The 14,837-nt window shown below is 35.0% G+C and overlaps 1 protein-coding gene and 1 long non-coding RNA gene across 2 annotated transcripts in view; both read left to right on the top strand.

Moving 5' to 3' along the window:
- Positions 1-14,837, top strand: part of LOC147077210 (uncharacterized) — a 332,131-nt gene that overhangs the window by 86,699 nt on the left and 230,595 nt on the right. The gene's annotated exons all lie outside the window — the stretch shown is intronic.
- Positions 6,483-9,784, top strand: LOC147077220 (uncharacterized). The gene is made up of 3 exons (XR_015069427.1): positions 6,483-6,683; positions 8,762-8,914; positions 9,624-9,784. It is a non-coding gene; the product is annotated as an uncharacterized LOC147077220 (long non-coding RNA).

Here is a 14,837-nt window from a genome sequence, read left to right as displayed (position 1 = left end):
ACTTTTGAGACGTTTAATCTCCTTCCGCAATAAGCTTCGGCTTTTCGTATCGTATTTTACGTTATTAACCATCGTATAAAGTTTGCTAGTGTAGCATTTGACCATGTGATTCGCGCATTCCATTTTTTTAATTTTATACCCAAACGGTGCTCTCTCACGCACCCTAGCAAATACACTTGAATCACCATCCCCTATTAAAAATTTTACCCATACTTGATGTTTGTCAAAAATATAATTTAGTCCCTCAACTACAATGGTTTGCTCCATGCCTGTCGATGGTCCAGAAAAAGATATATTACACTCATGTTTCTTAGCTGGTTTTTTTTCATTGGCTGCGATGGTACAAATGTGGCAATATTTGTTCTTAACACCTAGGTAAAGAAGTTTTCCTGTTCGTTTTCCGATGATGCATGCCACTCCGGATTTGGCAGAAAAACTATGGCCATAACTCCTTCTTGACCAACCTCCGTCAACAATGACCGTTATATAGGGGTGTTTTTCATCAATTTCATTATTTTCTATAGCCAACTGTTTCTCGATCTCTATATCCTTCGACATTTGATCACACAAATGAGTTTTCCATGACTGGCTAACTTTTTTTTCATGCCTTTGGAACGTTCCCGAAGACATGAATGGAATTCCCACAATACCGCATAATTCCTGTGCCTGACTGTAACCAATCCCGATATTTAAAGATCCCCAAACAAATGATGTATTAATCGTAGACGTTTGGGGTTCAGTTAATACTGACGCTGTTTTCTCACAACACCTGCATTCAAAATGCAATGTTGACTTAATACCGTATACGATATACCGTATACCGAATACGTTTTCAATTTTTTCGGCCAACAGCTCTGAATGTCTTCACAACTATCAAGTCTCACACAATAATTGTGCTCATCTGTCAATACTGGAAGATTGTCTGGGTCATCCGAGATGGATACATCACTATTTATCACCGGAATTGGTTCACAAGCAACGGCTGTGTTGGATGATACTAACTTCCGTTTCCTAAAGTATTCATCACGACTTTCCATCAATATTTTGGTAGTTTAAGATAGTTTTGTATTTTTTCTAGTGTAGGACTTATATTTTTTAACACTTACACATGGCACATCCATAATTATTAATAAAATATAGGTACTAGATCAATATGTAACAAAGATTTATATTCACTTATCACACACCTCTGGTATTCACTATTTAATTAAACTACACTGAATATGTGATGTAATTTAAACACTCACAATATAATTTATCACAACAATATCACGTAATTTGCACTGAGTAACATAAATTATATAAAAATGCATAAAACATAAAGAATAACAACACGCCAAACGTCAGTAGCTACAACATAACCTAATAAAATAATTTTGGTTGCAGAAAATCATACAATGTGTGATTTCTTCACCAAAAATCAATCAATAATCACACGACCTACTTAGTAACGAAAATGTTACTGATTAGTTAATTAATTTATAATTAATTATAATTATTACAATTAATTAATAAAAAGATAAAATCGATTGGCGGTTGCCTAAGCGCGCGGTGATTATTGATGGTGCTGCCATAATATGTCAAAATGCGAGATTTGTTTATTTTTATCATAAATAATGGTAAAAAACAGTTGTAATTTAAGCAAATACTAATTGAAAATAATTTTCAGTATCAAATTTTGAATATAGGCAGGTTCCTACGTATATTAAGTAAATATTGTAATTTTAATTTGTTAAGTTATTTTTATTCATATGGCAATTTCGCATAGAAGTTTAACACAAACTGATTTTTGCCAAGATTCAGAGAAAAATAATGTTATTTTGTCTTGTCTATGTGTGAGTTTCATTTTCAACGTCATGTTATGGTTGTGTGTGTATTTTGTATGAAGAAATTTTGTTTCCAAATAATTCCACGACGGCAGCACTATACGGCCAAGCGTCGGCTTAGTGTTGTCAGCATGTTGCCAATTCGAGCAATTATTATGGTTTCGATTTCTATCGATTCGTTAATATACAAAAATACAAGATTAAATTTAAATAACTGCCGTAAAAATTAATAAATAATATTTTTAATAGAAACGCTAAGCGTTATTCGCGATAAATTGCGTGTAAGCCGAGATATTTCGATTTTAATTGCGTGCTTTCTAACCTCTAAATCGATGTTTTTTAAATTTGAAAAAAAAGATATAAGGATATAATAAATTCCAATTTACGTTTAGCGTTTCGCTAGGTAATAGATTTAGGTATATTTTTATCGTAATTTTGATAATAAATCTTATGTCATTCATTCTTACCACCCGATAGAAATGTACCGAATTTGACACGTATTTTTGGTATATAGAACTCCACGATACATCTTAATTTTTTATTTTATTTTTCTCATTACTTTTGAATATATATCTACCGATTAATAAACTTTTCTAGCTATTTTTCGATAACAACTTTACCTAGAGACATCACCTTAACATAGAAAACTAAAATAACACAACAAAAAGAATCTAAATTATGAATAAATACAAAGTGATCCAAATCTGATGGACGAGCTTGGTGCGCTGCTACCAATATAATATATTAACCTTTATGTTATAAAGGTTCTGCTTTATATTTATCAGCAGCATTCTTAAATCACCACGATTACTTAATTGCAGTCGGTTTCTTTTTTGAGTTGACCGTTTTCAACCATGTTGAACTCACGTTCCACTAAATATGATATAGAAATTGCAATTAAAAACTTTTCTACAATAGCTCATAATCGAGAAAAAGGTGGATTTATCTACTTTACAATAGCTAATAATCGATGAAAAGTGGATTTATCTACATTACAATAGCTCATAATCGAGAAAAAGTGGATTTATTTACTTTACAATAGATTATAATCGAGGAAAAGTGGATTTATCTACTTTACAAGCGCTCATAATCGAGGAGAAGTGGATTTATTTACAACGTTTGGTGGCCGTCTTTGAATTTCACTTTCGATTCCTCGTTTGTTGCTACCTACGGCTATAAGTTGTCCTGGTAATATTAGAGATTCTTGTATTTATACATTAAAAAAGGCCCTAAACCCTATTCGAGTACCTACCTAAGGTTAGTTAGGTGTTTTAAATAACATAAATCATTTTAGTTATACCGTGATCTTTATTCAAATGGTCTTGTTGTTTTAAATGGTACTTCATTGCTTTACTTGATAAAACTTTTTGACAAATCAAACACATTGGTTATGGGATTAAGTATAGTAGGTACGAAAACAAACTCAATAACTACAAAACCTATTTTATAATACCTAATACAATTTATTTACGATTAGGTACATTATATAGCTATGTTGTTCAAAATAAGACTATTGTTTACCTTGTTTGCTGGTCTGCATTCCGAATTAGAAGAGGCTTGAGAATGTTCATAATTGAATGGGTTTATTGTTTCTTTAAGACACTCATCTTCGAAGTCAACTCGTTCAGAATCAATCTCTGTTTTTATATTGACATGTTTCGTTTCAGGCAACTGAAAAGAAACAAAACATATTCTATGAACGTTATGGCATTTTTAATAAGTAACGTCATAGATAAAGTACAATCTAAGCACACGCTCAATGATCGTTTCCACCATTGCCGACTCAAGTAGAAAACCGATACATTCACAACGACTGGTCCTACTTTTTCCGCCTCTACCGTTATTGTCTATGTATGAACTGTCATTGCTAGTTATCGTTCTATAGAGTGCACATACTGACGCATCTGCCGTGTTCACACAGGGAATGGTTTGATTTGAATAGATAAGTTACATGATAAATAATACACTAGCATTAACACACCTTCTACAAATGTAATGCATATAGATCAATGCTACATATTTTTTGGAAATCATCGATAATACCACCGGTTTTTGTGTGAAGGACTAGTCTGACTTTGACAGCTGATGAGTAACATGAATGTATATTATTTATAAATAACACTGATAGGTAGTTAATATATTTGATTTAAAAAGCAATCTGGGATCTGATTTTGACAGCTGAAAAGTGGACCACTCGTTGCTTGTGCAAAAAGTTATGCTCAGGCTTCATTAATCTAAAGATGGCGGTGATCCGTGACCAGTGCATGTGAATTAAATGCTTGTTTCACTTATCACCTTTAGTTCGACAAGATTGCATGGTACACAAGCCAAAAATTGAGCTTAATAAAAAAGTTTTTTAAAAAAACTAACCTCAAAAGCACTACTGGCGGTATGAGCATTCTCTTGCATAATATAAGTAGATTCGTTCGGGATATTAGTATGAAATATTGGTGCACTCAACAAATGCTGTCCTCTTGGCTCTGAATCGAAATCATGTGGTTCGTCTTTCACTTCCATTTTGCTTGACGCTAATGCAGCTAATGCAATGGCATAATCGTGCAGCACCACGCTGTTTTCTACCATAGACAATAATAAATGTTTGTGCTGTATTAAGTGTTGCCATCCGTGCTCACGTATGGCTGCGAGACGTGGACCCTCAACACGAGAGATGTCCAAAAGTTAAGAGTCACACAGCGAGGCATGGAGAGGTGCATGTTGGGCATCACGCGAAAGGACCGTAAGAGAAACGAATGGGTTAGGAAGCAGACAAGAGTACGCGATGTAATAGACGTTGCCAAACAGCTGAAATGGAGATGGGCGGGTCACATTGCTCGCCGAAAGGACGGCCGCTGGACAAATGCCGTCATCCAATGGTACCCAAGGGGTACGAAACGACCACAGGGTCGCCCTAAAAGCCGCTGGATTGACGAACTGGTAAAGTTCGGCGGAAATACGTGGCAGCGAACGACACAGGACCGAGAGAGTTGGAGAAAGCTTGGGGAGGCCTTCATCCAGCAGTGGATTGACCCCAGCTGATGATGATGATGTTGAAGTGTTGCCATATTTCAAAGTGAAATAATAGTACGGAGCCTCTGGCGGTTCGTTGGCACGCAAGTCAGACGATTTACAGTCTTCTGATTTTTTTTCACGTGGAGCACCGCAGATCTGCGGACTTATTAATCCGCAGACCAGGCTCGTTGAATTTCAAACATGTTTGATATTTTACTCTCCGAGTTGCCAGACTTCGTCCGTCGAACACTATGCAAATTCGATTTGTCATTAATACGCGATCATTCGGACCGAAAAAAATCTGTAATTGTTTTAAACATTTTCATTGATTAATTTGTTATTCTACAGATTAGAAAACCAGAGATTTATCAATTATTTTTTTATTTGTATTAATGAAATTCATAAAAGAAAACGTAAAACTTGTGTTGTTTTCACTGCTTTATTATTTTATGGCAGTCTTCATATAAATAACACAAAATAATTATTGGATTATCGGAAGAGATTACGATTATCGCAACTTTTGACAGCTCGCCTTTTTTATTCGTTTGTTGATCAGTAGCAGAGTTAGAAAATCGGACGATATATTTATTAATTGTCCTCGGACTTTTGGCTCGCCAATGGAGCGCTGGCATAAAATATGGTATTTCGGGGGAAAAAATATAGTACAGTCCTACAAACTCAACTAAAGAAGTGTCAAAAATGTAATTACGAACAACCAATGAGAAATTCCGCTGTGGACCGCAGGCTGTTCGATTTTTCACAGGCGGTTCGTTTTTTTGGAGTACATTTTTTGCCGCGGGCTGTTAGATTTCAAATGGAGAGTCACTGGTCGTTATGTCGAAACTTCACAGCCTACCTTCGCCCTTCGCCATACAAGTTTTGGCGAGTATGACACAAAATTTAATTATTTAGTATTTAACAATAGAAGAAGAAGAAGAATAAAAAGCAGCTTTTCGACAAATCACACAAATTGAGTTAGTGTTCAGATAATGCTGTATTAGGTAGGTACCTTGTTCGAAAATATCAAGAAACTGTCGAACAAGATTTTTCTGGCTACGTGTTAAAACTGTGAAGTAACAAGCTCCTGCTATTTAGTCAACGACAGCGCCTTCCGACTTGTGCCAAAATCTTCTTGTTGGACAGTAACATTGCCCACTGAAGAAGGAAAACGATACATTACATGACTGGTCCTACTTTTCGCCTTTTCACTTGTCGCAGTATTCATAGTTTCAGATTATTTTAACGTATCTTGGAGACCTTGGAGTTCATCTGATTTAGTGGTTATGACGTGTTAATAATAATAATTGGAAGTGAAGAGCAAGGTAAGTAAACTTTTTCTGTGTATAATATTATCATAATGCACTAGGACGTTTGTCAATGTGACAGTCGATTCTAAGTCATTGTAGAATACCAAACTCTGCTTGCAATTATTACGTTATCAATAAATAGTATGGCAGTGGACCACTCGTTGCTTGCGCAAAAAGTTATGCTCAGGCTTTATAATTCTAAAGATGACGGTGACAGTAAACATCACACCCATATTGATGACAAAGTTTTGAATATGCACCCTTTTTCTGTGTAAATTAACTGGATCATAATTATTACCACAGACAACACTGAATACTCTGTCCATAAAAGCTATTGTCTATGGTAAAAAGAAATGTCACGGATGACATGTACCCAAGTTGAATAGGCAGAATGGATGTAAAACGCGAACCAGACGAGAACGAATCGAATGAAGATAAAAAGAATTGGTTTGATGTACCCATAGATGGTGAAAAATCTCCACACATCGATATAATATACGTAAAACAAGAGGCTGCCGACGCTAACAATTGTGCAGTTCAGGTTAGTATTTTTAAAATCACTGTATCATTACTCTTATTTGAGCTTTTGTTTAATTGTGTCGCAGATGCCGTCATGAGATTTTATAATTTTTAAGGCGATTAAAACACGCAATATCTATTTTTGCTGATTTATTTGAACATAATTGTACTGGTCGAACGAGCCGGTCAATGATTTTAAACATGCCGCGCGGCTTAAGCACCGGTCTATGGTGTCGAGGGTCCCAGGTTCGAATCCTATGTCTGGCAAGTACACATATTGTTTCTCAATTTGTGTAAGAGTCAGAGTATGGACCTAATAGGTTGAGCAAGTGGCTGACATCCATTCGTCGTAAAAATAAGATCTGTTGATACAACCATCCACTCTGTGTAGGCCCATATGATCCCATTTGGATCGGACATGGTAGAAAGAAAGAAAAGAAAGATAGGAACTAACTTAAAACATATATAAAGCTGTTAACAAATATGAAAAACTGGATAGCATATTATATTGTATTGCCACAATACAACACTTTTATTTTGACAACCATCCCTCAATTATTGACTTAACCCAAAGATATGAGGAGTCCAATCTCTTTGACGTAACCAATGTACATTCTGAAACTGATCTTCGACGAGCTGATTGAGGAGTTAGTTTGTTCGGAGATATCAATATAATTATTGATCTGTCCATAGATTACCATACTTATTAGGCCCACTGCCCTCTTTACAGAAACAAAAAACTCAACGCCTCCATAGAAATATATCTTCTTTGAGTAAAAAGAAACGGAGAGATTCTGTAGTAAATTTATGTGCCTTTGTGTGCATATTGTCTATATTTTTACTTACGGAACATATTATACAGTAAATGAAGATAGTGTTATAAATTAGATAATGCCTTTAAAAATTTAAGAAAAGAAACAATTAGAATACAAATTACAAACAACAATAATGCTAGGTAATGAGAAGGATGAACCGAATGTACTGTCAACAATTTATTTATTAGTGTTCAGCTCCATTTTATTACCACGTTTTTCTTAGCTCGTATTCTTGTTTATCCAGTACAAATCTTGCAATTGATTGTTAACTAACTTCCCGACTAGCTAGATATTTGAAACTTTTCGAATATATCAGACCACGATGCCAATGCATTCTTTTAATACTTTTAGCCATCTTTAAGCAGAATTGAATTCATTTTCAGTTAATTCTATTTAGCATGAAAAGTTATTTCGGAAGAAATCCGTAATCCAATCCTCTGTCATTGGTTGCTAGGGGTCTGGTTCCTATCAACTAAATTATTAATATATACGTGCGTTACTATGGAAATCAAAATGACATTTCAGTATTCTATATTTGTTTGTTTGTTTTTTATTTACTTCATATCAAGTACAAGTTTGAGCATATTGATCATTATAATTCGACAGAGAATTTAAAAATGTTGTATATAAAAAGTTCTTTTTATCTTGTAATTATTAGATTTGAAGAGCGATTTATTTAAGCAAAATACGCTAATTTACCTTGCTGTCAAATTGAATTTATTTTAAATAATGATATGACAATCTCTCATTGTATTTGTTGTTTGTAAAAAACGTAATTTTTGCCTACTTAATTTGGGCCTGCAACATCCCTATCCAGGGTCTAGGACGGTTTGGCACCGGACAACTGGACGCCACGGAATTCGAAAATAAATAGACGTTAGGTACTTATAGGTACTTTAAAAAAAATATTCAATATTATTATTTATACTTCAATGATTATATTATGATTTAATAGTTGTTAAGACTGTAAATATGCAGACGTAAACAATGATTTAATCGTGCATATGTTTAAGTTCCAACGTAAAAGGAGTTTTTTATTTAATATAAAACCTTAGGCATGGTAATTCTCAATCCGCGATAAAGAATACATTATTATATGTATGTATGTAAAATAAATTTAAATTACTGAGTAGAAGATAGAAACTGATTAAAATACCTCGTCTACACGTGTCTACGACAGTGCGGCGTCCAATTGTCCGGAGGCCAGTCGTCCCATTCCCCCCTATCCATTCCTAATAATAATTCTATTAAAACTTTCTTAACATCGATTGGAATTTTTTTTCAGTCTAGCACGATAGATGTCCCCAACATAAAAGATGAACCTGTTTGCCATCCAGATAATTCCAGTAGAGATTTCGGCGAAGATACACAACATCCATTTAAATACGATGATACCGTTGCAGGATGTTCCATTACCAAACGCCGGCCATTGGACCAGGTAATTCCGTTATCAGAACCACCTCTACAATTATTTTAATATACTAATATGCTTCATATGTATAGGTACTATTAGTTCATATGAGCACACCAGTCAATTCTTGACTGGACGTGGTGGATTCACTGCCAAACTGTTTGAGTTAGTATTTCCGACCAACATGTCCATGCATTCCACGTCCAATGGGAATGTCTGAGAATGTGCTCCTAAAGGGAAGAGATGCTCAAGTTGGTCCAAACATCTGTTGGGCCCATCGGTCCGTCCGAGCTGTTTGTCACTGAGGTCAACAAGTAATGCTTTAAAAAAAATGCGGCGTCTTATTGCAGACGTGAACGTTTAATGTGCACTATTTATGGAGGATCCTAACAGCCTACCTCCACCCTTCGCTACTGGTTGGTAGTTACATTCGATACTCACTATTAATACACTCAGTAAACGCATTAAATTGTTATTACTCGCTTCTTAGAAGTGTTTCGGTTGATTGATATTGTAATATATTATATTTGTGTTGTGTCTAGTGTCCTTCTCTCTTATTTCTTCACAGTTTCGGGAAAGTTGCAGACGCCATTCTCAAAATAGAATTAATTTTTGAATCGTACTGTTAGGTATGTGAAATATCGAGGAGAGAATAAAGAAGAACATGCGATGACAACCCGACAATCTGTTACTATAGTTTGTGTGTAGTTTTATTAATTTACTTTGCATTTTGTAGGTTTCTACCAAGCGATGTCACAGTCCACAACTCACAAGCGACGGAAAAAAAGAATGTACCAGTTTACAAGTTAAGAAAGTTGTTGAGAACGAAGTAATTGCTGTTAAAAGCCAAATGATTCTAAAGTCCTCTGACAAAATAGATCCACCGAGGACATCAGACAATAAGCCAGATACTTCAAAAAAACAATTCTCATGCGATTTTTGTTCATACACCAGCAAATGGTCGCAATCCTTAAAAAGACACAACATGACACACACTGGCGAAAAACCATATAAATGCAACTTTTGTTCGTACACATGCTCGTATGCTGGTAATTTTAAAACACATAAAATGACGCATACTGGTGAAAAACCGTTTAAATGTGACGTGTGCACTTTTACATGCATTACGTCACAGCACCTGAGAATACACAAGGTACGACATAATACTGGACAAACATAAAAATGGTATGTATGTTCATATACCTGGTGTTTGTGGTGTTATATAATTCATAAAGTGATACGCCACCTTTCCACACCCGTTATGTAAGCGTTTACCATGGCGTTATGAACGTTAGGCACCTTTGAAAATTGTGCTGAGTGCCAGGAGCAACTTCCCAAGATCTTGGTTGGCCTGCACAAGAGTGTGTGTGATTCCTATGTTGATAAAATATAATACGGTCCATTTTCAATAAGAAAGACCTGGTGTTTGTAGTGTTATATAATTCATAAAGTGACACTCCACCTCTTCACACCTGTTATGTAAGCGTAAACCATGGGAGTTTTTAACGTTAAGCACCTTTCAAAATTGTGCTAAGTGCCCGGAGCAACTTTTCTAGATCTTGGTTGGCTTGCACACGAGTGTGCGTGATTCCTATGTTGATAAAATATAATACGGTCCATTTTCAATAAGAAAAAACTTGTCTGGCGTAATAAACCGCAAAATTTTTGAATGCTAAGAAATTTTTCCTCTACAAAGTTGCAATTTACGATCGGTCGAACAGAGGAATGGTCAACTGAGAGTACAATTTAGAACTCTACAAGATTGTACATAATGGTGAAAACGCGATCAAATGCGATGTTTGTTCGTATGCAAGTATTGCGACTTTAATATTTAAAATGACATGAAATGATGCGCCATTATGTCGCACAGTGGCGTAAGGTAGAGATCCGACAAAAATAGTATACCCAAAATTTTGTCACATTTTTGATATGGTCGTATTATTGATTCATTCATCTAATATGGCATGTTTTAGGCAGAGCTAAATTGAATATATAAAAACCAATCAACAGTATGAAATAACTAAATATCTATAACTGTCAAAGTGAGCACTGCCAGAGTTTACCAGATCTCCACAATCTAGCTCCACTATTATGGTTTGGAATAGGCTTAATAATATGTATTAATAAATACTTTTTTTGTACTTGGTAGAAATACTGAATAAATATTATAGAATACTGAAATGTCATTATGACTTTTCATATTGATTTCCATAGTGACGCATGTATATATTAATAATTTAGTTGCTAGGACCCCTAAGCAACCAATAATAGTGAGTAGTAAATATTACTTTACTAAAATACTAACGAATTTTTTTCCGAAACATACAAAACAGAATTAACTAAAAATGCACTCGATTCTTCTTAAAGATGGCCAAAAATATTAAAAGAATGCATTGTCGTCGTGTTCTGATAATATTCTGAAAGTTTCAAATGTCTAGCTAGTCGGGAAGTTACTTAAAAATCTTCAATTGTCCAATTCAAATCTTGGACAAACAAGAAAAAATCTGAACCGGAAAAACAAGAATACCGGCTAATTAATAAAAACGTGGTAAGAAAACAAACCAACACCATCTACAATTTGTATTATTAACTGAATGAAAAAGACAAGTATGGCTGTCAAATTTTAGTACCTATGCACTATTTATGTCGGATCTCTACAGCCGACAACACTCTTTATTTACGACTTCTGTTACATACAGTCATAACTGTGTAACAAAGTTTTATGTTTAAAAAACACACAGTTAATCGGTCAATCCGTAAAATGGCATGAAAATCAGTCTATGATAAATCTCATAAAAGCGATGTCCTTTCTCTTCTAAGAATTTTGAAATCTCAACAGTCTAATATTATTTTAAAAATAATGTTTGTGGTTTGTTCAAATTAATAAGTACCTATAATATCCCTATAGTATTAAAAACAGTGTTGGAAATACATTTGAAAACCTAGAAACATACATATTAAAAATAAATCTATATAAAAAGAACAGAAGACATACACCTAATGCGCCAATGGCATTGAGCTACTTTACAAGCTGTTTGTTGGCGAATTTAAAAGCGGGCGATTCAGCTACTGCGAATGTGACGATGACACACAAAACTTTCCATTCGCTGAAAAGCCAACAAGCTAGTGACTATTTTGACAGAACGTAGTTCGTTTTTTTTACCGGGAGGTCGCTTCTAAGCTCTACTGCGCAGACACAGTAGGCCAACACGCCGGCGTGTAGCGTGTAAAGTTGACCGGCTTTCAACTTTTCTCGGTAGATTGTTCACAATCTCCTTGTTAGCTTGTTTGATGAAGACACTGGGTGACTTTACAAGCAGCTCGTAAAGTAGCTCAATGCCATTGACGCTTAAGGAAGATCAATAGTTTTAAATATATTATTTTCCTTTTAATAATTTGTGGATTATTTTTCGACTACCTTTCTACTTGCCAGTCTTCTGAATCTCGTAGGTCAGTTCTGATCTTGATATATTATTGCCTGCTCTCGAGAGTGATGGCTTCCAATCCTGACGTCCTAAGTAAGTAATTTTAATTTATATTCATCTGTCAATTAGGTAGGTTCCTTCGTTGTTGCAGGTATCAACCCTTCTTGGTCAAAAACTGTTAACGTTTTGAATTCTGTTAAATACCCAATGTTTTTTGATTTTTAATAAATAAACACGAGCGCTCACTCAGATAGCGGTAATCGTAAAGTTTAAATCCTACTAATACTATTTTCTGCTAGGTATGTTTTCTGCAGTACTGTGTATCCATAATACGTAAATATTGTGTGTATTTGGTAATGAATAAAAAAAATACGTATATAAAAGAGTTTTCATTTTCTATATTATGGTTGTCATCATTAGCCGGGGTCAATCCACTGCTGGATGAAGGCCTCCCCAAGCTTCTTTCAACTCTTTCAATCCAGTTTCGTTCGCTGCCACGTATTTCCGCAGAAATTTACCAGTTCGCAGTTCGTGCCCCTTGGGTAACATTGGATGACGGCATTTGTCCAGCGGCCGTCCTTTCGGCGAGCAATGTGCCCTGCCCACTCCGTTTCAGCTGTTTGGCAACGTCTATGACATCGCGTACTCCTGTCTGCTTCCTAACCCATTCGTTTCTCTTACGGTCCTTTCGCGTGATGCCCAACATACACCTCTCCATGCCTCGCTGTGCGACTCTTAGCCTTTGGACATCTCTCGTGTTAAGGGTCCACGTCTCGCAGCCATACGTGAGCACGGGTAGCACACATTGGTCGAACACCCTACGCTTAAGACACAATGGTAGGTCACTCTTGAAGATACTACTCTTGTTGTACTAATTCAAAATCAATCAAAAGATATCATATTTTAAATAGGTACCAATCAATGTATAACACGAACGAAATATTGCTTGCCAATAAAGGCTTGGTGATTGGAAAATAGTTTTTAAAGTTATTAACTATTCTACAGACGTGTTATGTATTTCTAATTTCTGAAATGGACTGGAGCACACCGGAGCATCGTTTAAATTATCGCATTGTCTCGTGGAAGAAATAATTTGACCAACAAAAAATCCAATATACTCTTATTTTTACAAAATATCTTACATAAAATTAGAAAACTATGGGCGCTCCGGTTCGTAAAATTTTCCATTTCGAGCGCCGTAATACTTATATATCTGAAGTGATCACAGTTCTCAGTCATGCCGATGACGACGACGACGACGAAAAAAGGTTAATAGTTGAATTATTAATATTTTGAAATAGGCACCGAAGACCCTGATTGTAGGTATAATAAATAGGAAAATTGGGATGATTTCATTTATCAAAGCATCAATATTGTTCTGACAGTTATCCTAAACTAGTAAGTTCATGTCGAAAGAAAAATTATCGGTATTTGTATCGGTCCTTGCTAGACGTCGGAAAACTGGTCGATTTTGAAGACTAAAGTATACTTCCTACCAGTATAAAAAAATACTTAATATCGAAACTTGTTCCGAAATACTTACTAGTATTTGGAATACAATATAGATATAGCGTTTGGCGTACGTACGCGACATAAGTATCATACTCAACTGAAACTAAAACCAACTCCATATTAGTACCTAGGTATTTGAAATAGGCTTCAATAGAATCGCTAAAAATACACTGAGCTCGGCTTTTCGAAATGTCCCATTTATTATAAAAATTTTAAACGCATTTTAAATTTTTGGGCTGTTTTTCTGAACACTCAAAATCTCAGTAATAGTTAGTAGTAGAGTAATCTCAAATAATAAAAAAATTCATCCACTACCTAACGTGCCTGTCAAAATAACATAATTACGGCGAAATCGGGAGCGGCTTACGGCTAAGTGCTGTGACACTACATTTATGATATTGTTCATGCATAATATTATGTCATTCAGATGCATAAAATAGATTAATAAATTTAAAATATACTCACTTGTATTCAAGTGCTATCTCGCTCGCGCGGATTTAATGTCAATAGTGTTAAAGGTATACCTACTGGCGAGCGACTCGGGATAATATTATTATCATGGCAAGTTTTTTGGAACAAGTTTATTGGGCCACACAACTGAGTATGGGTTGTTTCATCCGAGACTTGGGTACACAAACTGGTGACAGTATTTCCAACTCACCTCTAGTCCTTGCAAGTATTGATATGAAAATAACAAACCTTTAAAAATTACAAAAATACATAGTGTGATGCATAAAGCGTAAGGACCGACCTAGGTATGCAATTAAACGTACTTAATGCTTATTCTTGAAGAGTACCTAGGTATTTGTGTGCTATTTTTTCTAATATTTTCGCCAAAGGGCGAACATAGCTTAACAACAAAAAACTCATAAATTTGCAAATTAATTATTTAAGTATTTATTTAAAAATACAAAACTTTGTGGACATAAAAAATCTTAATTCAAGACGTACACAACATTAGATTGACATTATAACAAATACCTATTACAATATAGAATATTATAGTAATAATA

This window comes from Rhyacophila brunnea, unplaced genomic scaffold (genome assembly GCF_057557595.1).
Source record: "Rhyacophila brunnea isolate RB1 unplaced genomic scaffold, BYU_Rbru_1.0 scaffold_13, whole genome shotgun sequence".
Lineage (NCBI taxonomy): Eukaryota > Metazoa > Arthropoda > Insecta > Trichoptera > Rhyacophilidae > Rhyacophila > Rhyacophila brunnea.
This window is presented reverse-complemented; position numbering and strand designations above follow the sequence as displayed.